Source organism: Cheilinus undulatus, linkage group 22 (genome assembly GCF_018320785.1).
Source record: "Cheilinus undulatus linkage group 22, ASM1832078v1, whole genome shotgun sequence".
Classification (NCBI taxonomy): domain Eukaryota; kingdom Metazoa; phylum Chordata; class Actinopteri; order Labriformes; family Labridae; genus Cheilinus; species Cheilinus undulatus.
The window spans coordinates 5,691,039-5,705,763 of record NC_054886.1 but is presented as its reverse complement, the minus strand read 5'-3'; the positions used below and the strand labels follow the sequence as shown (position 1 = coordinate 5,705,763).

Below are 14,725 nucleotides of genomic sequence, written 5' to 3'. Positions count from 1 at the left end.
TTTTCAGTGCATAATCCAGTGACAATTTTCATTTTTATTTATTTATTGTTTATTTTATTTACTTTTTTTTCAGAAAAGGAATTGCAGGAAGTCAGCATCCCTGAAAAAATGGCAGTCATTCAATGAATAATAAAAACACGCCCTCATCAAACTCCCTAAGGATGTTTTAACACCTACAGTTAGTTTGCTTTGGTTCGAGTCATGGACCAATTTGTTCCACAGTTCCATAATTAGCTTCAGTTCAGTCCATGTTCACATGGGGACATTTACAAGGGGACCAAAATGTGTTATGCCCGAGGAAAAAACTCTGTAATTGGTTGGAAAAATCCTGAAAGTAAACAAAGACTAGTTGGCCCCCCTGGCTGGGGTTGTTCCAAAGTCACTTTTCCACTTCAAAATGGACAGACTCCTCCATGGATAGATTTTGGCTCTAATCCTCAGTTTTTAAATGTTTACATATATAAAATAATGAAAATAATATTAATTAGAGATGCACTGATTGTGAAAATGAGGGCTGATACTGAAAGCAATATTAAGCATAACCATCTAGCCGACACCAATATATATATATATATTTTTTTTTCATTAGCTTATTTCTTTTGGTATTAGACTCCTAGCATGCCACCATGTTCTCTCACGTTGTACCACAAACTGGCCACTTCTGCCCTGTGAAGCATCTATTATTTGATTCACCAGATGAATAAATATTACAGCCAGATGCCAACATAAAACTATAAGACACAACAGATAAATGTCACATTATCTGGCTGATAGATAATGTCTGTAAATGTGGCCGATATCGCCCAGTGCCAATGTTAAACTGATGCATTAGTGCGTCCCTAATGTTGATGCACTGGAATCCCAAAAGTCCCTGATCAAGACATTTCAGGAGAAGACCCAATGGCCTACTCATCCACCAACATTTTTTCCAAAGATCTGTCAGGTTTACCTGCAGTCCTAGGCACAGGTTCAATCTTCTTATGTTTCTGGATTAACCAAAAAAGCAAAATGCTTTCTGCAATTGGTTTGAGCTGGGTTCCTGCAGTGGCCAGGAAGTGTCACACTAATGCATATTCGAAAGATATTCAGACATGGCTACAACACAGACATAAACAGCATGAATGCATTCAAAACACCAACCAGTGCATCATGAACACATTTTCAAAATGCTTTGCACATAGGGGCAACAGGATTGCATATTCATAAAACTCTGCATTAAGGGAAAACAAGAAAGCAAACAGCTTCTTATTGGAAATAGTCCTGAGGACACTCAACATGTGAAAAAGTTTCCAAAAGATGATTGTTGTTAACAGACTCCAAGAAGAGGAGCGAGGGAGTAAATGAAACATTATCCCAACTGTACTACAGTATCATAAATATGATTTTGTGGCATACACACATCATCATAACTTATATTCGTAAATATTTGAAACCCATGAACTTTTCTGTTCATGGGTGTTGAATATGTTTACGCACGTGTTCATTTCGCTCACAAAACTGTGACGAAAAATGTTCATTAACTACCTTTTTTCAAGGAGGAAGACGAGAGGAGGACGGGCTAGAAATAGATTGCTGATGATAACAACGCTGATGAAACGTAGATTAATTTTTGTTACAAAGACGAGACGAGACTAAAATGTCTGTGCCGGACATTCAGATTCTGTGATATTTCACCTCTGTGTGTCTGACCTACTGTCTGTCAAAACAACCAGAGGAGAGAGAGCAGGAGAAGCGATGTGCCTGAGTCTGTATGAAGCAGTGTGACAGAGAGAGGAGCTGATAGGTAGATTAAACATGTAGCTCTGCTCTGTTTTCTAGTGGTAGTCCTCAAAAGAAGTAAAACTAAATGCAGCCAGCCTACCTTTGAACCGTTGAAAAACTCCAACAGCTGTTTAGTAGCATAGATTCCTATCATTAGCTTCTGTTGCTGCTGTACAGCAATCCTCCTCAATCTTGGTCAGAGTTGCAGTTATTAAAAAAAACTCAAATGCCTTGTACTGGGTTCCATTAGTCAGAATTATTAACCCAAAGTTGAAACCCGTGTTAAAATGGGCAAGACAAATCTGAGTCAAAGAAAGTGAAGTACATTTCATAATAATGTGTTTGAAGACGCTCAGACTTTTGGCAATTCAAGGAGAATGAAATGAACTAACCCTAACCCTAACCCTAACTTATTGCGATGTGTTCAAAGTCACATGGAGAAATTGGAATTTTGGTTTTTAGTGAAAAATCTGAATAAATGCGGTCATTAAAGGAGAAATGTTTGTTGAATTAGTAATATAAAATAGATAAAAAGCATGAGTTCTGTTAAAAACATATTGTCACTCCAAATGCACCAATATTCCTATCAGTATTGCTAACATTATCAATAAAGAGTTTGATCATTAAGGCGCATTAGTAAGAGTACATTATGAATTAAAATGTTATCTAATATTTGTTTTCATCAGTTTGTTTCAGATTATTACATGTAGGCTATTGATTGTATAAAATGAGAGTTTAATTTTTTACAATTTGCCTACTTTTTAAGAGAGAAAATATGATGTGACTAAAAGTAAAGACTAAAATGTAAAGACTTTTTATCGACTAAACAAGGACTAAAATGTTTTCGGCGACTAAAACTGTGAAGAGTGAACAGGACTAAAATTTGACTAAAACTAAAACTATTTTCGTCAAAAGACTAAAACTATGACTAAATCCAAAAAACTGTAGCACGTGTGTTAATAGAAAGCGTTTTGAGTATGCACTGATTCTTTGTATTGTTTGTGTTTGTGCTATTATTATTATTATCATTGTGCTGTTTGCAACCATCTCCTCCGAGAATGCAAAGCGCTTTTCTATTGACTCAAATCATTTTGAATATGTATTAGTGTGAGACTTCCTGGCCACAGTAGGTTTTTGTTCCTAATACACGAAAAACCACAGGAGTCTGAGAAAAGTTAACCAAGATGGTCTCAGTACATATTTTTTTGGGACAGATCACTGTATTGAAAAGCCACCAAATGTTTATTTTGAAATGAAAAATAAAAAAATAAGAAACAAGCTGGTTTGCAATTACAGTTTAAAAACAGGAAAGCAGAACAAAAAAATTGAGCATTTGCACAGTGGTGAGGGGCATTTTATTCACAGCATGCTTTTCTGAGTACAACACCTCTACCATGCCATCCACACAAATAGGAAAAAATGAATATTACAGCCTAAACGACATATTTTTGATTTTCCCTTTGTGATCCAAAAATAATAAGATGAAGAGTAATTTGTTTTTCATTTCTTTCTTTCTCTTTGGAAATGAAAAACGAAAAGCAAGAGATGGAAAATAATTTCAACTTAATATCAAACCCCCTGACAGGGCCAGGGGGGTGTTTTTGTGATTAGCCCTACTATTTTAAACAGAAATTTGCAAGTTGTTTCTTTTTGTTTTCAAATTTCAAAATAAAAAATACACTGACAGGGCCACACCAGGGTTTGATTGACAGCTCTAAAAAACGGTGCAAATGAACCACTCTAACTTGGCGAACTGATTCAAGCTCATGTTAATCAAACCAAAAAGTTTGGGAGTGAAAATGTTTTGAGACACCATAACTAAAGACAGTTTCTGAAGTTGAGCACTGAGGACACATTGTCTAAAACTTCAGGTTGTGAAATGTTGGTCTCAATCTATAAATACACACATACACCCCCGGCTTGGCTTCCTCTTTCAATCTGCTATACAAAGCCCAAGCCGAGATAAGTTTGTTGATACTGATCTCAAGTTTCCATTCCATCTCTTGTCCATCCAGGGGTCACCTTTGCCCAAACAAACACAACAACACACACCGATGCAGGCTTTCTCAGACCGTTATCCTTAAATCTCAGTTTAACCCCTTGATCAGTCCTCTCACTTCCAATAGCCTTTCTAAGAAGCTAATCAATAAGACAATGCTAATGCTAACAGAAGAGGATTTGCCCTACTCCAAGTCGTATCCTGCTAAATCCACTTCAATAACAATGAAGTAAAGGTACTCCATGGAGGGAGGTACAGCTCTGAAAAGGCATCCTTTCTGTCTGAGCATTGTGTGTCACTGCTTTATCAAAGTCCACTTGATTTTTCCTTGTTTCATCAGCACAGTAAAGGAATTATGTTACATTTTCCACTGCCGTTGAAGGAAATGTTGCTCTCAAGGACTAAATTCCTGTTTCTAATTGTATAAAATTCTTTGAAAAGTATGCTCAAATGAAAAATAATCACAAGTTGAACATTTCTTTGTAGCTACAAGTGACAAACTTTATTTCCAACTGTCCAAATATGATTCAAACATGTCTGAGGACATGTTTGAATCATACAAACTACAACACACAACACACAAACTATGAAAATGAATGTGGTCAAAGCTGAAATCATCAAGCTCACTATTCTAACTTAATCTTCTTTCTCTCAGTCTCCAAACACGCTGCCACCACAACAGTGAGTCCAGTTAATTGAAAAGGAGACAGAGAGCAGGTTGAAAGAAATCAGTTAATATAATGAGAGAAGACCCTGTCCGTACAATTATAGCTTTAATCAAAGCCAGAGAGGGCCCAGAGGTAGGAGGGCCACAAGCCAGTAAATGTAGAGGTTATCTTTCAGGTAAAGTGGGAGGTACAACACTGAGTTGTATGCAGCTTATAAGGTCAGTATGTACATTACCATTGTACTATATGATTTAGCTGAGATGGAGTTATGCTGTTGTGGGTGTTAGGTCCAAAAGAGAGTCCATTAAGATACCAAGAAAGCCAGCAGAATATGAGTAGAGGTAGGAATTTGCATTGCATTGTTAATCATTGACATTTTTCTACAAATATATTTAACAAAGCCTTTCTCAAAGGTTTTCCACATTATACTACGCCAAGAGTTTTAAAACCCAGTTTACAAGAACAGGTCAGACAAAGCACATACTGGTGTGCCCCAGCATTTGATGTTTCATTCAATCTTTTTACAAGATGCTTCAAGTCAAAACAAAAAACAAAAAAAGTAACAGTGCATAAGCACTCTTGGGTTTTCATTTGTTTAAAAGTAACATATGAAAAATGGGGTTAACATATGTGTAAACCTTTATGATATTTTCAAATGTGCCTGATGCTGCTGCATGCTAACCTGGGACACCAGACGGATTTTCTTCACACATCCATCTGGTAAACCACTCATACACAGCGTTTGGGAAAGGGCAGAGAGTTTGTAAAAAAAACTCGGAGGGTGACTGGATGAACGTTCCGTCTGTCACATCTTTATGGGCCAATCAGAGCAACACAATGTGTGATGTAGCCGTCAGCAAGCTGCGCCCCTACCGAAGGAGTAAACTCCATTAGAGCTGCATAACGCGAACCATGGCGGCTGTAGACATGTCAGTACAAGACTTTTGTCGTTTTTGAAAAGAAAACAACTCACTGCTGTTCTTTGTTCTTCTTTAAATGAAGAAATGTCAAGATCTGATGAAACTGTCACTTTAGCGGCATCCCCGCTAATGTCTACTCCGCTGCACCCAAAAGTACTGCCAGTCGGTCCCGTCATTTTCTAACCTGACCCAGCTGTTCAGATGGGAGCTTTGCAAGATGGATTCACCAGTGAGAAACACAGAAATGGGCATATCCATCTGCTTTGCAAGTTTAGCTGCCTGCATGGTTGTCAACAAACTTGTAATCACTGATTCACCCCCAGAAAGAAAAATTATAGTGTTCGTCAGCTCACATTACTGTTGATTACACAACAACCAGCTGTGCGTGTTTGACAGTTTGACCTTAGAGAAGACCATAGCATGGTCCTATGCCATGACACACAAGCATATATGTATACTTATTATTAGGGCTGTACCATCTGGAAAAATAATCTAATTGCAATTTCTTTTCCAATACTGTGAATTGATATGTAGTTGTATTCTAAGCTCTTCATCTTGTGTATTTTTCAACAAACACAGATAGGGCTGAATGATTTGGAACACAGAAGTTTAATCACAATAAATTGACCAATGTAGAAAATTCAGTATGAATTGCTGTATTGAGGGGCATAATTATTTTATTATATGCTCAATTTTAATGAGAAAAACATATAAAACGATTAAAGTAGGATTAACAAACTATTGTAGCAAAAAATTACACTTGAATGTTAAACTGGTATTTGGACACCCATTTTAGGTCAAATAAAGATTGCACCTTTTGTGATATGAAAACTGCAGCAGGAAATATTGCGATTTACTTTGATTAAGTGCTTAGTCTTACTTGTTACCATTTGCTGTTTGACAAATGCCATTCTGTCATCATTTTAAAATCATCTTCACATATAGGCAGCAGGGCTGCTGCTGGAAAAGTACACACTCTTAAGATATTTATCATGAACAGGAACTCATCACACAGCACCGTCTTCACAAGGGTAATTAAAGCAATACCATGGCTATTCCAACACCCAAGGTATTACCACCAATTTTTTGTGGGTAAAATGAAATAATTTTATCAAAGTAATTTGTGGTAAAAAACTTTTCTGCTCTGACACAAAGCAAAGCAACCTTCCTGACTGACCAAAAAGCCCTGCCTCCTCATCTTGTCAGAGCTAGTGTCAGTGCTTACAATAAAAGGATGGCTTTACACCATGTCACTTGAGCTCTAGCATCTTCATTACCACACGTCTACCTCCTGAAGGTGTTCTAAAACTGATGTATCTCTTGTCTCAAGTTAACCATTATTAAAAGAAGGAAGGCGTTAGTGTGAGCCACGTCAGAGAGCGGCTGTAAATACTTTTCACTCTTGGCAGCATTATAGGAAATCTTTGCTCAAAGTAGCACCAGCAGAGCTGGATTATAAACTTCTTTTTTTTTTTGTTGTTTTTTTTTTTTTGTTTTATCAGACAAGTCCTTCACAAAAAAACTCCTGGTTATTATGTCAATGAAGGGCTTTTATTGTGAAAAAGCCTTTTCAGGGAGCATGTTAAGCAATAGAAACTCTCCATTGAGAATTACTTCAGCTCTGAAATTAGAAATTAGTTTGCTTCAAGGACATGGCTGCAATGGGCCCTGAAACAGCCTTAAAATACAAAACTAGATACAAAGATAACTTAAATATACTTTCATTTTCATTTTAGGAGCATGACAAAGAGCATGTCAGTATTTTCTAATAGTTTCAACACTGAACTTCATAAAATAGCTGTCAAGCCAAGGCAGAGAAAGAATGGACATTGTACTGTTTGGTTGTGTATTTATTGGTTTATTCTGTTTGGACATGGTGGGTGGGTCTTCAGTTGTTTGTGCTACATAGTAGACAGCCACATGCAGCATGCACCAGGTGTGCAGCATGCTGCTTAATTATATTACTAGGTAGGAGCTGCAGAGCAGAAGCAGCTGCAGCAGAAGCAGATGCAGAAGCAGGAGCAGGAGTAGAAGGAGCAGGAGCAGGAGCAGGAGCAGGAGCAGATCAGGAGATCAAAGGAGACATGTGAGATGCCACTAGTCAGTTTATTTCTTTATTTAAACAATTAAAGTAAATTTAAACTGATATTTTTTTGAATTAATAGGTGCATGGTAGAACTGCCTAGATGTAGCTAAGTTTGTATAGTTTGAATGTTATTTGGTTGGGCAGAGTTAAGCAGTTTTGGTTCAGCAGATAATTATGATTTGATCAGGAAAAAGACGTTAAAAAATGTGTTGTTCTTTTTTTTTTTAAATAGGTTGAGTATTTCAACATATTTGGTTTCATTCATGGATTATGTGATGTTGATTTGTCTACTGTTATTTATTCAGGTTTTCAACCTATTCATTTTGAAGAATATAAATAAAAAGAAAACTTCAAGAATTGAGTTGTCCTGCATCCTCTGGTGTCACCTCAGCCCTTTCAAGTTCAGGCAACACCTCCTGATCAACTAGAGAACTTGACAATCACCTATCATGTGCAATTCTATAAGCCTTCCAACCAAAACCTAGTCCAAACAACAGCACTTTCTCATTTGCATGTTTCATTTGATTGATATTTTAAGATACTTGAATAAAAGACTGATGCATCCAAGAAAGTCTGCATTTCTGCCTTACTATTTTAGGAAACTCTCTGCCCTCTATTGATGTCACACCACCCTGCTGACATCACAGGAAGCCTTTCATTTCATATTCATTTAAGACCCCTTGTAAAATTTAACGCCTGCCCTACCATTGCCGCTGCATTTCATAATGAAGCAGCTTTAATATTATTAGGACAGCACCAAAAATTTCCATGCTAATGAGTTCAACACCTCAGTAAGCATCATCATCACGGCTCTAATGATCACCACCATTTCCAAGACTATCCCACTTTCCTCTTCATCAATTTGTTACCTTGGTAACAAGCATGACCAAGGAAACCCAGCAGAGCCATCAGTATGTCTAGGTTAAGTATCTGAAAGCTTAAGAGGCTAGTTAATTTGTTTATTAGTAATTTATTAGTTTGTTATTAAGTTGGAAGAGCCATGAATCATTAGCAGAGTGGTGTTACATGGGAAGTTTAACAGAAGAGTTCAAGTGCAAGAAGGTCATAACTGAGATGTTATAATGAGATTAGGATAAAAAAAAAAACAGAATTATTAGTCACTTTTTTGCTCTATTATTTGAAATATAACATTTTTTTAATATATGGTTTGTTGTTTTGATAAACAGTGATTAATCTCATGAATTTGAAAAGCCCAGGATGTTTGGCGTAAAGGGCATTTATAATGGTCTGTTGTCAATTCCCTTTATCACCCAATTATCATCACCACAGGTGCAAAATTAGTTACATTAACATGACATAGATGAATGATTTAGATGAATGATAGCAAGTCTATTGTGAGAAGTAACACAATCAGAACACAAATTCAGTGTGTTGGATATCAGCAGAAAGGAAGTAGGCTGGTGAGGCCATGGTGGGAGGCTGTGATTGCACATTGCCAAGGTCTCAAAAAACTAGTTCAGGCTCCATGACAAAAGCTTACATTTTAGAGCTCAATGAAGATGTGGATCAAATGTGAATATTCTGAAGATGAATGATGTCAAATAATGTGGATTTCCCATGAGGAGGCAGAATATGAGGGTCTAATAGGTTCTAATCCAAGCTGAGTAGATCTGCAGACCCTCTAAAGATGCAGATACTTGATATGAGCTCTGATAGAATTTGTCATCACAAACATCGATATGTGCATCATGTAAACTGAAAGTAATAAGGTCAGGTTGAGTTTCAGCAAAAAGCCAACAGCCCTCATACTTTATTCACAGCAGGATTTACACCAGGTGACCTTCAGTGTTGGGAAAGTGCTCAATGTGACCCGCATGACCACTTTGTAAGAGATGGGGAATCATAACAAAACAGCTACATAAACTCTGAGCTACCTTGCATTTCAGATGTGGCTGACCTTATGTGTCAGAGTAATTAGGTATGGCATCTTTAATGGCATAATATCTGTCATCTGATCAGTTTAGTAGACTTCATACCACACAGTGTTTCCTAAGTAGGGGCAACCAATATTGACATTAAAAGTCAATACCAATACTGGTCAAAGGTAGGTCATGAGACCAATAACAAAGATTAACAAAGCAAGCATGCTTATTGATAACTCATGTACTTCAAAACGTACTTCAAAACGTACTACAATCAATGCTAGAGATGGCAGAGGGGAAGCAGTGATGGAACAGGAAGTGATATACAACGTCACAGGACTTTGAGTCTTGATTGTATATTCCTCATGACATCTGGCCATTCAGAAAGTGTTGAAGTTAGGGCATTAGTTGAGATGGGGGAGAGTAAAAAATAGAGCCAGAAGGTACGACTTCTATTGCAGTGGAACCAAAGTAGCACACTTTTTAATCTGTTAATTTTATAGAGTTTGGTAGGTATAGGTATAGGTAACCCTAACCCTCAGATACCAGCCTGAAGACCCTGAGCCCTAACAGCTTGAGCTCATCAAATATAGTTTTACATGACGCAGTATTAGATGCTCACTGTCCACACTGCACTGGTTTGATATTTAATTCTTAGCTGTGGATAGTTCAGTTTTGCCCTTAACACTATGGAACCTGATGCTTTTATTTTGAATGAGGTGAAATGGTAGTTTGGTGCTTTGTAGTTTTGATGGCAGTAAGCCAAAAAGTATTACCTCCTGTGAACACAAGTCAGAGTTAATTTTAAATAACCTTTGCACCTTTATATATCTTGTTCCTTTATATGCATCTATTTCAATGCAACTGACAAAAAGGAAAATGGAAACAGTGGTAAATAAACCACACTGCATTATGCGACTTTACTCTGCATCACTTGTGTGCTGTTAGGGCACTCCAAAAAAAAAAAAAAAAAAATAGGGGACAATCAAATGGATTACGTTGCTGATGTTTGCTTGTGTCCTATGCTGTTAAGATATGCTGACAGCTATGCACTAAAAAATGTATGCATTCTTGAGGAAACGTTCACTTTGTTCAGGTTTTTTTCTTAGTTGAGCGAATTACACATTAATACCCCTAACACTAATATACAGTCCTAGGAGATCACATCAGAAAGTTTCCAAAAATAAATTCCTGGCAGGAAATTTGACAGTGCCTTGAGCTGAATCCTGGTAACTAGACAGAGCTCAGAGCGGTTTCATTTTCATCCAACCAGGAACTGCTTCCAATTAAAGACCCTCTCCTGCTAGACAACCCTTGTCTGGAGATGTAAGACCTCCTGACCTTTTGTAATCTCGACACAAGTTCCCAAATGAATTCTCATTTGTTTGTCTGGTTTTGTTTGCTGTCGACAGAGATTATGGCCATAAATATTCATTTGAAACAAGTGGTGAGCCACAGGCCAATCAAATGTCAAATCCCTTGTGAGTTTCCTCACACGGTGTCGGTCATTTCATCCTCAAGTGTGTTAATCCATTTCACACATCATCATACGTGAAGATGGGGGGCGTTGATGTGTGCAGGGTCATGTTCCCACAGCAGATATTTTCTGACAAGCTCACACCATCTATGTTTCATTTATGTGTGAGGAAAAAAGGAAATATCAAGAGGAGGAAAAGATAGCCCAGACAAGAGATGAGGAAGGACATCATTTACAATCCATATTGACCCAGTACTCATAATCTCCTCCTCCAGCTATGTACAGCAGCTCATGTTGCAAAGAGTCTTAAAATCTCAACCTTCAATCTTTATGAGCAGCACCGTCATAAACTACACCTCTCCAGGGAGGCAGCTGGTGGCTCGGACATTATTAGGAGGCGTTCAAACCAATGAACTTCAAAGAGATAGGAGGTGAGAAAGACCAGCAGCACTCTCATAAAACTTTAACTTCAATTTTCATCAGATGGTTTTTCCAATAGCTTTACCAAAAGATCAATCTTATATGACAATTAGGGAACCATGTTAAAAGGTAGCTTTTAGACCCTTCCAGTCCAATCTGAGGTTACCTGATTTACAAGGATTTAGAGGTACAGAAAACTGCACAATGAAATCGAGGTCACATCTTCTGCCCAAAAACAAATTGTTTCTTTAAATTTGCTGTAGGGTGTGCTAGATTCCGGCTTAAGATTAAAAGGGCATAACAGATGAATGTCTGCAACTGACATTGGTTCATGCCCACATTCCTTGCTGATGGCTGTTTGTCAAAAGGGCCTATAGTGGCCGATACTGATGGTAAACCAATGGATTTGTGCATCCCTAGTGCTTTATGACCTCAAGTGACTTGAATCAACCAGTTAAAAATCGTGCATGCACTTTAATTCTACATATTGAATACTAAAGGTGGATTTACCAAGTTCAGAGAAAGGACTTTATAAGGCAGTAAAGGCAGTGATCTAAAAGAAAGAGCAGTGCAGACTCAGCTGCCAGCTGAGAGGAGCATTGGGAAAGGAGAGAAACTTTCTTCCAAGTGGGGAGGGCCAACCGAACCTGGGGCAGTGCTAACTCCCCAGGTGAGGTCATAAGGGGAAAATCTGAGAACGGCTTGTTTTAGCACACATTTTCTGAAGGGTGGGGGGGGTGGGGGGTCTAGTAATGAGGGGATTGTGGACAGGCCAAGGACACATATTTCTGTTAGAAAAGCCAAAAAGTTACAAAAATCATGACAAATCAGAGCTAATGATAGCTAGATTCAATGGTAACCCTGAAAGCCATTCAGATGTGCTACTTTCTTGGTTTGTGTAGAAATTTAAGAGCTACAAAAAGTTATCTTAAAAAAACTGACCAAACCTCTTGAGCGAGACTTTAGTATCAAGCACTAAAAGCCAGTCCAGGCTAACACTAGGGAATGTCGGCTTAAAGACCCTGATGGGTCAAACTATAATTAACTCATACAAATCCATATGACTGGGCTACTGAGGGGATATTATGTAAATAAGTGCATCATTACATGGTTGGTCTCCATCGCTTGTAGTACACTGAGTAAATGCTACCTCAAGTCACCTTTCTTTGCCCCCTGCCAGCAATTTGCAAGTATGAGGCCGAGCCCGGCCAAGCGTGTCGCCAAGTCAGGGCGAATGCCATCCACCCACACATAAATAAACTCGTTAATAAAGTAGCTTCCACATGGTCTCAAATTCCATCAAAATGCAAAGTGCTGACTCGAATGTACCCTCGAGGGCATGCTCCATATTCTGCTTAATTATTGCCTTAGAGTTAAGTGCCCTTGCTCCTACCCCTTTCCTCCCCTTGCCCTGTCTTTCTCTCCCATCCTCTCTACATTGTCAACTCATTCTGACCCACTTTTTAGGTTCTCATGCCCTTTCATTCATTTTTTAAAACAACAACCAAGACAAAAAAAACAAGTTTAAATGGGATGACATTGGACTTCTTTGTGTCAGGAGATTATGATGAAAGTACGGGAAGGAAGGTGGCGGGAGTCCCTCTGCTGCAGTACAAATCACTGCATAATCCGGTAATCCCTCACCAAAGGCTGACAAGGCTGGCAAAGAGTGCAGCCTTACAGATCATAGGGTCAATAGAATTTCTTTACCACAGTGAGGAGATAGCAACAACAATAATGATGAATTTATGTCTGTAACTATTGACTTTTGCAAGGAAATAATTTTTAATCCAGGTAAACACAAATAGTGGTCTTGTCTATAGCCAAGAAAACTCAAAGCTGAGCCCCATTTATATAAGATGGGATCACAGCATAACAACTAAACAATGTATTTTTGATATACTGTAAGAATATGGCCAGCAACGCCAACCTTCTCCAACTGTCCTCAATGACCAGATGCCTGTGATGAATTATGTTAGTCACTGATTTTTTTTCATGTGAGTTTAAGCTGGTATAGCCTACACACAACTGTATGCCCATTTCTTTAATCCAAGTAATGCTAAAACTTGGTCAGAAAGCGGTTGCATGGAGTGCTACATGGGTTTTGAAAAGTTTAAAAAATGCTTGAAAAAATATGTGCCTCTCTGATGTGGGGATTTTTAATAGTAAACCTCGCTGATGCTGATAACAATACCAATATGTACATGTTATTTAGATCAGTGGTTCCCAACTGGGGGGGAATAATGATGAACACTTACATGGAAACAGGTGTATAAAATCAGGCACCTAGGCATGCAGACTGTTTCTACAAACATTTGTGAAAGAATGGGTCGCTCTCAGGAGCTCACTGAAGTCCAGCGTGGTACTGTGATAGGATGCCACCTGTGCAACAAGTCCAGTCGTGACATTTCCTGGCTCCTAAATATTCCACAGTCAACTGTCAGTGGTATTATAACAAAGTGGAAGTGACTGGGAATGACAGCAACTCAGCCACAACGTGGTAGACCACGTAGAATGACGGAGCAGGGTCAGCAGATGCTGAGGCGCATAGTGCACAGAGGTCTCCAACTTTCTGCACAGTCAATCGCTACAGACCTCCAAACTTCATGTGGCCTTCAGATTAGCTCAAGAACAGTGCGTAGAGAGCTTCATGAAATGGGTTTCCGTGGCCGAGCAGCTGCATGCTGTATATCACCAAGTGCAATGCAAAACGTCTGATGCAGTAGTGTAAAGCATGCCGCTACTGGACTTTAGAGCAGTGGGGACGCATTCTCTGGAGCGACGAATCGCACTTCTCCATCTGCCAATCTGGTGGACGAGTCTGGGTTTGGCTGTTACCAGGAGAACAGTACTTGTCTGACTGCATTGTGCCAAGTGTAAAGTTTGGTGGAGGGAGGATTATGATATGGGTGTTTTTCAGGAGCTGGGCTTGGCCCCTTAGTTCCAGTGAAAAGAACAGCATAACAGCATAACAAGAGATTTTGGAGAAAAAGGTTGGGAACCACTGATTTGGACGAAAAATTGAAGTCACTATAATGCACTTTAAAGTTTAAAGAAAGAGACTGAACACAGAAAAAGACTTCAGCTTATGCAACTGTTGGTCCAGCCTAAACATCTCAAACCTATCCAAAAATATTGGTTGTATTTCCCGCTAATTCAAGCCAATACAGCTAACATATGCTTCCAGTTTCAGCATTGTTTTGAGGACAGGATGGTGGAAATCAGGGAGAGAGGTTGGGAAATGACTTGTGGATAAGGGGCCATGTTGGTTTTAAATTTAAGCGGCCCACTTGGAAGACTAGCTTCAGACTATCTTCAGTACATGGGGCATCATCTAAGTCTGGGCCATCAGCACTCAACAGATGCATAGCTTAATACAAACCAAATCCCTGTACCATAACCCTAATTATACATGAACAGACTGAAACGATGCAGCATATTTTAGGTACTGTGGTTAAACTTTTATAACTTAAATAAAACGGACTAATTGGAGTATGATAGATTCTGAAAA

At 38.6% G+C, this 14,725-nt stretch overlaps 1 protein-coding gene across 1 annotated transcript in view; it reads right to left on the bottom strand.

Annotated features, from left to right (window-relative positions):
• The window catches only part of nrxn2b (neurexin 2b), a 740,090-nt gene that overhangs the window by 674,122 nt on the left and 51,243 nt on the right, over positions 1-14,725 (bottom strand). The gene's annotated exons all lie outside the window — the stretch shown is intronic.